This window comes from Muntiacus reevesi, chromosome 2, assembly GCF_963930625.1.
Source record: "Muntiacus reevesi chromosome 2, mMunRee1.1, whole genome shotgun sequence".
Lineage (NCBI taxonomy): Eukaryota > Metazoa > Chordata > Mammalia > Artiodactyla > Cervidae > Muntiacus > Muntiacus reevesi.
In genome coordinates this window covers 261,937,784-261,949,088 of record NC_089250.1, presented here as the reverse complement: position 1 = coordinate 261,949,088, position 11,305 = coordinate 261,937,784, and the positions used below count along the sequence as shown (strand labels likewise).

Sequence of the window (11,305 nt, the reverse complement as noted above, 5' to 3'; positions counted from 1 at the left end):
GGACCGGTTGAAGGACTGTCCTGTCCCTGGGGCAGGTGAGGTTTTCCAGAGGGCCTAAGATAGACTTTCCCAGAGCAGCAGCTTGCACTGTAAATCTCTTGTCTGTTCTCTTTCGTTCCCTCCAGCTCTCTGGCAGAGCGCAGTCTCTGTTGAATTCCAACGTCTCCCTCCCCTTCTTGTCAGTACTCCCCGGGAGAGGCGGGTATAGCTTGAGCTGGATACTTGGCCAGAGGCTTCTGTCACCGGGATTGGAGCCTGCCAAAACGGCGGCTCTACGAACTCTGAGAGACCTGACGGAAGAGCAGTGGCTGCTGCAGGAACTTCACCTGGCCCTGGATCGGGCATTAAGACAGCCTCCGGTCCGGGTGGAGCACTGGGAGGCAGGCGCGTCATTATCCAGTATGGGGGAGGGAGTCAGGTCATCCCTGTCCAAATCCTGTAGAATTTCCTTTATTAATCATCAGTCAATTTTTGTGTCTTTAATATTTTTCCCTTTACCTTCTGGATACAGAACCTTGTCCAAGTAGGAGGGTCTTGAGATAACCCTAGCATGAGTCAATAGATGGGTATTGAACCAGGTATCCTGGCTCTCCTGTGACTACTGTATAGACTGCTTCCACTATTTTTAAGATCACAGTGTTCTCTGGTGGCCATTCGACCTCACAGAGTATGTGAAGGTGGTTAGGCTTCATCTTCACTCCATAGTCTCCTCCTAACTCCTCTAAATTTTTAATCATGCACTCCAATACAGTTGCCTTAGATTCACTTCCCCCCATCTTGCTTACCTTCTCGGACCTTCTTCTACTTTTCCTTTTCGTTCTGTCTACAAAGTTCTCAGTACCCTATGTACTTCTGATATTTCCACTCAGTGACACTTAAATTGCCATTCTGCCTCCTTCCTAATTGGGGTGAGAAGAGCCTTACCTGCCAGATCCCAGAGGGAGAAGGGGGATCGGCGTGTCTTCACCTGCCAGTCAGCACAGCCAAACCAGAACACCATGTGGTCCAAGACTGTTTCTCCCTTAAAGTCCATTCTGCCTTGGTGGGCTTGATCAGGTGCGAATGAAAACACAGATGGGTTAAATATCCCATGTCCCAGGCCATCTCCAGAAAAGCCAATTCATACTTATGTATCCTCCTCCTTGTAGCCTAACAATTCCGAGGGGGTCAAGAATTTCACAGCAGATGGGACCTCTCCTGGGGGAGGGCAGAATACAAGCATACAGGAACCAGTTTCCTATCCTAAAAATCGCTGGGGATTTTCCCTGAGATGGTGTGGACACACCTCCTAAAGACCTTCACAAATCCCCTTCCTAAGCCCTAGCATGCTCGTCGACCTGTGTACCAAGCAATCACCGCCGCCTACTTATCCTAAAATCCCCTGGCGATCGCTTGGCAATAATTTTCCCTGAGATGGCATGGACACACCTCCTAAATGACCTTCACAAATCCCCTTCCTAAGCCCTAGCACGCTCGTCGACCTGTGTACCAAGCAATCACTGCCACCTGCCTATTCCAGGCTCCTGTGGGTCCGTACCCCTTCTAGTCCCTCCTGGGGGGGTGATCAGGCCCCCTCTTCCACCCTACTGGGTGGGTTCCTCCTCACCTGAGTGCTCAGTTACCCTGCTGTCGTCCACTACCTGCTAACGTGAAAGGTCTGGGCATTGAGAAGCAGAATCCTTCCAGAAGGGCCAGAAGGCCCTCTAGAAGGCCACTCTAGAAGATTCAATCCACAAGGCCTTGGAGTAGTCCCAAATGGGACTTGTCTCCTCAAAGTGAGGAGTTTCCCGGGCCATGCACCAAATGTTGTAGTCACGCATTCTGGGAAACAAACTCACTCAGAAGGACAATGCAGATAGTGGAGTGCAGTTTATTACACTGGCGGGCCCAAGGCAAAGTCTCCTCTTAGCCAAGGACCCTGACCAGTTTTTGTGAAAACCTTACATTCCCTAAGTGTACTTGCTCAAACCCACCTCCCCAAATTCCTTGAAACTAGTCTGGACAAGGTAAAAGAGAGATACGATCAAAGTTAACCCATTATTCATGTGTCACAAGACTAGATAAACAGTGGACATGTATCAGCAGGACTGTGGTCATACCCCTATAAACATAATGGGATTTATGACTTTGTTCTGTTACAGAGACAATTAGCATATTCTTTTAGGCAACGGAGAGTCCAAGTACCAGTCCTGAGGTTGTTTTATCCGGGGGTCTGGTTTCCCATTGGTATATCACTTCTATAGACACCGGGCACAAAGTTCAGAGTCCATTGGGAGAGTGACCAGGCGTGTAGCCTAGTGTTCGCAGCCTGGCCTGAGATGGAGCCCAGCTCTGTCTGTTTCCTCCTTCACTATTACTATCTGATGTCCTTAAAACATGGCAATAGTCTACTCTTAAATTGGGAAATTTAAAATGGGTAAGCCATAGCTGTAAATCTGCCTGGGTTATGGGAAATCCAAGATAGCCCCTTGGCTTTTTCCTGGCTCCCTGACAAACCTCATTTTTATTTGATGGGATAAAGCCTTCCCTGGCTGCAGGGTTACTGCCCTCACAATGAAAATTGTTTGTGTTTCACTGAACATTAAATTCTAGTTTTATTACTCACTTCTGAGATAGTTCCTTGTTGTTGTATTATTAAAATTTTAATCAAGTTTTTTAAAGGACACTCTAATTTTGTTTCTAAAGCTTATATTTGGACTGGAATGCAAAAGTAGGAAGTCAAGAGATACCTGGAGTAAAAGGCAAATTTGACCTTGGAGTACAAAACGAAGCAGGTCAAAGGCTAACAGAGTTTTGCCAAGAAATGCACTGGTCATAGTAAACACTCTCTTCCAACAACACAAGAGAAGACTCTACACATGGACATCACCAGATGGTCAACACTGAAATCAGATTGATTATATTCTTTGCAGTCAAAGATGGAGAAGCTCCATACAGTCAGCAAAAAGACCAGGAGCTGACTGTGGCTCAGACCATGAACTCCTTATTGCCAAATTCAGAATTAAATTGAAGAAAGTAGGGAAAACCACTAGACCATTCAGGTATGATCTACATCAAATCCCTTATGATTATGCAGTGGAAGTCACAAATATATTCAAGAGATTAGATCAAATAGACAGAGTGCCTGAAGAACTATGGACGGAAGCTCGTGACATTGTACAGCAGGCAGTGATTAAGACCATCCCCAAGAAAAAGAAATGCAAAAAGGCAAAATGGTTGTCTGAGGAGGCTTTACAAATAGCTGAGAAAAGGAGAAGCTAAAGGCAAAGGAGAAAAGGAAAGATATACCCATCTGAATTCAGAGCTCCAAAGAATAGCAAGGAGAGATAAGAAAGCATTCCTCAGTGATCAATGCAAAGAAATAGAGGAAAATAATAGAATGGGAAAGACTGGAGATCTCTTCAAGAAAATTAGAGATACCAAGGGAACATTTCATGCAAAGATGGGCACAATAAAGGACAGAAACATATGGACCTAACAGAAACAGAAGATACTTAGAAGAAGTGGCAAGAATACACAGAACTATACAAAAAAGATCTTCATGGCCCAGATAACCATGATGGTGTGATCACTCACCTAGAACCAGACATCCTGGAATGTGAAGTCAAGTGGGCCTTAGGAAGCATCACTATGAACAAAGCTAGTGGAGGTGATGGAATTCCAGCTGAGCTATTTCAAATCCTAAAAGATGATGCTGTGAGACTGCTGCAGTCAATATGCCAGCAAATTTGGAAAACTCAGCAGTGGCCTCAGGACTGGAAAAGGTCAGTTTTCAACCCAATCCTAAAGAAAGGCAATGCCAAAGAATGTTCAAACTACCGCACAATTGCACTCATCTCACAGGCTAGTAAAGTAATGCTCAAAATTCTCCAAGTCAGGCTTCAACAGTACATGAACTATGAACTTCCAGATGCTCAGGCTGGATTTAGAAAAGGCAGAGGAACCAGAGATCAAATTGCGAACATCCATTGGATCATCGAAAAAGCAAGAGAGTTCTAGAAAAACATCTATTTCCGCTTTATTGACTATGCCAAAGCCTTTGACTGTATGGATCACAACAAACTGTGGAGAACTCTTCAAGAGATGAGAATACCAGACCACCTTACTCGACTCCTGAGAGATTTGTATGCAGGTCAGGAAGCAACAGTTAGAACTGGACATGGAACAACAGACTGGTTCCAAATTGGGAAAGGAGTACATCAAGGCTGTATATTGTCACCCTGCTTATTTAACTTATTTGCAGAGTACATCATAAGAAATTCTGGGATGGATGAAGCTCAAGCTGGAATCAAGATTGCCAGAAGAAATATCAATAAACTCAGATATGCAGATGACACCACTCTTATGGCAGAAAGTGAAGAAGAACTAAAGAGCCTCTTGATGAAAGTGAAAGAGAGTGAAAAAGTCGGCTTAAAACTCAACATTCAGAAAACTAAGATCATGGCATCTGGTCCCATCATTTCATGGCAAATAGATGGGGAAACAGTGGAAACAGTGACAGACTTTATTTTTGGTGGCTGCAAAATCACTGCAGATGGTGACTGCAGCCATGAAATTAAAATATGCTTGCTCCTTGGAAGAAAATTTATGACCAACCTAGACAGCATATTAAAAAGCAGAGGCAGTACTTTGTCAACAAAGGTCCATCTATTCAAAGCTATGGTTTTTTCAGTAGTCATGTATGGATAGATGTGGGTGTTGGACTATAAAGAAAGCTAAGGACCAAAGAATTGATTCTGTTGAACTATGGTGTTGGAGAAGACTCTTGAGAGTCCCTTGGATTGCAAGGAGATCCAACCAGTCCATCCTAAAGGAAATCAGTCCTGAGTATTCATTGGAAGGACTGACGCTGCAGCTGAAGCTCTAATACTTTGGCCACCTGATAGGAAGAACTGACACATTGGAAAAGACCCTGATTCTGGGAAAGATTGAAGGCAGGAGGAGAAGGGTGCAACAGAGGATGAGATGGTTGGATGGCATCACTGACTCAATGGACTTGAGTTTGAGTAAACTCTGGGAGTTGGTGATGGACAGGGAGGCCTGGTGTGCTGCAGTTCATGGAGTCGCAAAGAGTAGGACACAAGTGAGTGACTGAACTGAACTGCTCTTGTTAAAAGTTTGCTTCTTTGAGAATGCAGCAAGTGGATCTCCAAATGGTAATACAAAAATATCACCTGGCCAACACCCAAGTGTTCACCTGCCCTACTGTTGGCCAATAGAAGCATAAAATCATAGACTCTTGCAAAGGTGGTTAAATTATCTAGACTTTGATAACTGTACCCATTTACTGAGAGAGGCAATGGAAGGACTGCTGTATGAACCAACTTCTCAAGTTTGAGAACTCTGCTTATTGGAACACTCCGTCAGTAACTGTGAATGGACTGTTTTCACTAAAACCTACAATATGTCCTACATTGTTACTTATAGAATTAATAAGACTGCTTGTGTTATTTTGCCTTGTTCCTATGTTCTTCAGCCTAAGCAATCCTGGGACCGACTGTTAGGGAAATTACATGAATAATATTTATTAGGCCTCAAGAACAAAGCAGGGCAGACCTCTGACCTTGCTTCTAATCTGCCTGGACATTGCCTTAACTGGGAGTGACTGTGAGTGACTGCCTGCTGTGAGTGCAAGACTTGCAGCACCATAGATAAAATGGGGGAGATATCTTGAGATGATTGAGCCCCTGGAGGGTGCCTGGCCTACCGAGCCCTAGGCTTAACTACAGTCCAAGTTTTACACAACAAAACAAACAGCATTAATATGAAACTAGAGCTGCAATTGGCCACAGATTGATGATGATAATGATTTGCATCTGTCCTGGGATTATAAATGGAACCCAGAACTGCCATCTTTGAATTCTCACCCATGTGCTGCCTGGGACACTTTCCCAATTGGGACTCCAGATATGTTGTGACATGAGACTTCCCAGCACTGTTTAAGTCTGGATGTTGCTCAAAATCCAATTTGGTGATATACTCTCTGCTCTATTTCTCTTTTCTCTTAATGTTAGTATGTTGAAAGTAAGCTAGATAATTCTCTAATAAATATCCAGATTATTTTAAAAATAAGTAAATAAAAGAAATACAGCTACATGGGCCACATCAAGGGGGTCTCCAAACCTCCCAAGAGAAATAATTTTCTTTCAATGTTTTCCTTTCAAGTTTTTTTGTCATATCCACGTGAACAAATCCTGGTACAACTACATTTACCCTAATTTTCTTTCTTGCTACTTCTTTAGCAAGAGCATGTGAAAATCCGACTAATTCTCCTTTATTAGCATTGTGCATAAACTGGCCAGAATTTCCTCTGAAACCAATAACACCTCCTGCATTCACAATGGACCGTCTCTGCTGTTTAATTATTGTCTTCACAGAAGCTCTATAGGTCAGCAAGGAACCCAGGAGGTTAGTATGAAGTGGACATAGCATATTCTCAGCATTTTTCCTTACTAAGAGTTTATCCCTATTAATTCCAGCTGCATTTACCAAGAAATTAACTGGACCCAAATTCTTGCGTTTGTTCCTTCAAATGTGTTTTGAACATCATGTTCTTAATGACCGCCTCAAAGTTCAATGCCAAATAAACTCCACCCAGGTCTCCAGCTGCAGGCTCTGACCCCTCGGAGATTCCAGGCAACGAAGGCCAGTCAGTAGTGTCTCTGTGCCTTCAAGCGGTCCGCTGCCCTGTTGATGCCCCTAGCCCGTGTCCATCTGGGACAGAAAACCTCTGATGCCTGGGCTAGATGGGGATGCTACAAGGGTCCGCTCTTCCCAACCACCTCCCAGGGTTTTTGTTTCTTTTTATGTGTTTCACATGGTATTAATGGACTGCCAAGGTGATTCAGTGATAAATAATCTGCTCGAAAATGCAGGAGATACAGAAGACACAGGTTCAATCCCTGGGTCGGGAAGATCCCCTGGAGGAGGAAACAGCAACCCACTCCAGTATTCTTGCCTGGGGGATCCTACGGACAGAAGAATCTGGCCAGCTGCAGTTCAGGGGGTCGCACAAGTCATCTAAGTGCTTGTTCCATCACCAAGTCCTCCCAATTATTTTTTAATTGAAGTGTAGTTAAATTATAATGCTGTATTCATTTCAGGCATACAGCACAATGACTCAGTGGGAATAGAACCTAAAAAAGAGTGGATATATGTGTATGTATAACTGATTCGCTTTACCACACAGCAGAAACTACAGACCATTGCAAATAAACTATATTTCAATAAAAAATAATTTAAAGAAAGAATTGTTTGTATAAAGTTCTCTCAGTCTAAATTTATTTCTCACTGGGTATGGGTTAGCTATTGTGAGACTATTTATATACATATGAGGGTTGAACACATAAGTAAATATAGTGTAAAAACGAGAGCCAAATTTTTGCTATCAAGGAAAGAATTTTCAAATAGAGGAAGCTAGAATGGAACCTGTGTGTTAGATTGAAATCAGAGATATCAATATGAATTGTTTTTGAGAGAGAGAAATCAAGCTCTATCTGCTGAGAGGGTCAGTAAGCAAGGATATCCCAGTAGCAGTGAGCACAGCTAGTACCCAGATCTTGGTGTCTAAATACCACCTTCCAATAAAAGGAAGCAAGACTTCTTAGAGAAGTGGTTGATTCTAGGGCTGGGGAAGGGAAACTATAAGAACAATTTATGATCCCAGAAAAAAAGTAGTTGAAAAAAGATGGGGCATGTCAAAAAGAAACAGGAGCCAATCTGAAGGAGCTTACAATGACAAAGTTGAAACAGTCTGAGCAACAAAATAAATAAAATATTAGATTACAATCCATGAAATAAAATAAATGGTCTCTTGGATAAGAGACCATAGTGATATAAGCTATTGGCTAAATAAAAAACTGGGAAGAAGAGACAGTTCTACCTTACGGAAGAATTCCAGTTAATAAATGTAGAGGGGGGACTTCTCTGGTGGTCCAGTGGCTCCCAATGCAGGGGGCCTGGGTTCAATCCCCAGTCAGGGAACTAGAGCCTGCATTTCGCAACTAAAAATTCTGCATGCAACGAAGACTTGTTGTGGCCAAATAAACAAATATAAATATTTCTAAATATTAACAAATAAATGTAGAAGGAATGAGGGAAACAGAAAATCAGTTTTAGAACAAACACCACAGTAATAATTGTGTGTGAGATCCACTGATGGATGCCAACATTCATGGGCAAAAGTTCGAAGAGAAACAGAATTTTACATAGTCTTAAATATATTCAGATATTTATTATTGCAAAGAAAAATATAGTAACTTTACAGTAAAGAAACCTTAACCAAGTGATCAAAGTTGACATTATCAGTAATAAGACATATCAGAGGGCAGCATCGTGTATCCCCTGATAGGATGAACTAAAAAAGGCACGTCATTTCTGTACTATTCTTGCCAAAAATGCACAGCCCCAATATAACCATAAGAGAAACCAGAAAAGAAATATCAGAAAAATCAGGAAAATATTTTTAAAAATATCAGACTGAGGCACATTCTACAAGTAACTGACAAGTACTTTTTTTAAATGTCAAGGTCATAAAAGACTGAGTAATTATTACAAAAGAGAGGAGATTTAGAAAACACACAAAAAATAAATGCAACGTGAGATATTGGATGACATCATGGAATAGAATAGAAAAAGAATATAGTGGAAGAGCTGTGAAATATAAATAAATAATGTCTGTGGTTTAGCTAAGAGTGTTGTACCAACACTATTTTAGTTCTTTTTTGTTTTGTTTTGTTTTGTTTTGTTTTTCACTATTTTAGTTTTGAACTTTATACTGCGCTTACACAAGATGTTCTCATTAAGAGAATTCAAGTGAAGGGTGAATAAAACTGTAACATTTGCAGCTTTTCTGTGCCTCTGGAAATATTTCAAAATTTAAAATTTCTTTTTTGTTTTAATTAATCTATTTATTTTTGGCTGTGCTGGGTCTTTGTTAGTGCTTGGGCTGTTTTCTTGAGTTGGGGTAAGCAGGGGCTATTCTTCATTGCAGCGCACAGGCTTATTGTGTTGGCTTCTCTTGTTGCAGAGCACAGGCTTAGTAGTTGTGGGTACACGGGCTCTGGGGCACCTGGGATCTTCCGAGACCAGGGATTGAACTCATGCCCCCTGTCTTGGCAGGCAGATTCTTATCCACTGCACCACCAGGGAAATTCAAAATTTATAATTTCTTAAAAGACACTTCAAAGATCTGCCATTTCTGATCTTCTTCTGTATCCTTACACTGCAGGAAGTATGAAAGTTTTTAACCAGGCAATAAAAAGGATTTCTAAAACTCTTTAACATCATCCCTTATTCATTACCCTAAGCATGACTCCGTTGTGTCATATATGTTGGCCACCCTTTACAGTCTGCTGTTTTTAATTGCATTTCTTTATTTTGGGCTGTGTTGAGTTTTCACTGCTGTGTATGGGCTTTCTCTAAGTGCGGTGAACAGGGGCTAGTCTCTAGGTGTGATGTGTGGGCTTCTCAGTGCGGTGGCTTCTGTTGCAGAACATGGGCTCTAGATGCTCAGGCTTCAGTAATGACTACTGTGACTTTTATCACCTTAGATTCACATAGTCTGTTCTTGAACATCATGTAAATGGAATCAAACACTGTTTTCTTTTTTAATTTAGTCAACCAAATTTGAGATGCCTTCAAATTCCAGTCTTAAGACTCTAGACTTTTAAGCAGACCAGCCTCTGATCCCATTCAATTCACTCATTCAGTCAATGATTCAACAAGTATTTATTAATACTCCACTTGACATCAGTCATTCTCCCAGGCACTGGAGACATGGTTTTGAACAAAACTGATCAAATCCTTCATTCTCACTGAGCTGATATGCTAGTGGGGAAAGCTGATTCTAGAAACACAAACAACATAATATTTCAGACAGTAATAATTACTATAAAGAAATAAATTAAGCTGGATAAGTCAATGGGGTAAGAGGCTGGTAATTTATACAAATTTGTCAGAAAAGGACTCTCTGGACTGGTGATATTTGAACTGAAACCTAACTAATATGAGGACACATCTGAACATGTCCCCCTACCCAAATTCATATGTTGCCAAAGGTGATGATAGTGGTAGGTGGGATCTTTGGGGGTGATCTGGTCATAAGGGTGGACCCCTCATGGATGGGATTAGTGTACTGATAAAGGATATACTACAGGGAATTCTCTGGTGGTCTAGAGACTAAGACTCCATGCTCCTAATGCAGGAAACCTAGGTTCAATCTCTGATCAGAGAACTAGATCCCAACTGCCCCAACTAGAGAACCTGCATGCCTCAATGAAGATTGAAGATTCTATGCTGCAACTAATACTTGGTGAAGCCAAATAAATAAATATCTTTAAAAAGAGAGAGAGAGATCTCAGAACTCCCTAGTCCTTTTCACCACTTGAAGACACAAGAAGTCTCAGACCTGGACAAGGGCTGCCACCTGACCATGCTGGCACCCTGATCTCAGACTTCCAGGCTTCAGAACTGTGAACGATTGTTTTTTCTACTATTTTAAGCTACCCAGCCTGTGATGCTTTTGTGAAAGTAACCTAAACAGACTAAGACAGGGGCAAGCCACATCAGTATAGGCAGAGGGAGAAGAGGATGGGGAAACAGTAAGTGCAAAGGCCCTGAGGTGACATAAACTTGATACACTGAGAAAGAGCAAGAAGTGAGCACAGAGGAAGCAGAAAAAGGAAAGCGAAATGGCAGAAGTAGAACTTAAGAATTTGAGAGGATGCAGATAATGGAAAACTATTTCATTGTCTGAGGAGAAGCCTGGGGGAGAGCAGTTGTGGATTGTGATATCAAGAGTTCTGTTTTGCATTTATTAAGTTTGATTACAGTCTGGAACTCAGGGGAGAGCTTGGAGTAGAGCGATAAATTTGGGCGTCATCAGTATATGGTATTTACGGCCCTAAGGCTCAACTTTCCTGGTGGCACAGTGGACAAGAATCTACCTGCCAATGCAAGGGTCACAGGGTTGATCCCTGGTCTGAAAAGATCCCACGTGCCCTGGAGGAACTCAGCCCATGCACCACAACTCTCGAGCCGGTGTGAGGCAGTTACTGAAGACTGGGCACCTAGGGCCCGTGCTCCGCAATAAAAGCCACCAAAATAAGTAGCCTGCACACCACAAGAAAGAGGAGTCCTCACTTGCCACAACTAGAGAAAGCCTGCTGGCAGAGACAAAGACTCAGGGCAGCCAAAAATAAAGAAATAAACAAAGCCGTAGGTCAAGAAATAAACAAAGCCGTAGGTCTGGAAGAGATCAACTAGGGAAAGAATACTAGAGAAAAGAGAATTGATTCAAGGACTG

The 11,305-nt window shown here is 42.1% G+C and overlaps 1 pseudogene; it reads right to left on the bottom strand.

Moving 5' to 3' along the window:
* Window positions 1–6,062: 6,062 nt before the first annotated feature.
* LOC136157499 (3-oxoacyl-[acyl-carrier-protein] reductase-like) lies at window positions 6,063–10,434 on the bottom strand (annotated as a pseudogene).
* Window positions 10,435–11,305: the final 871 nt, after the last annotated feature.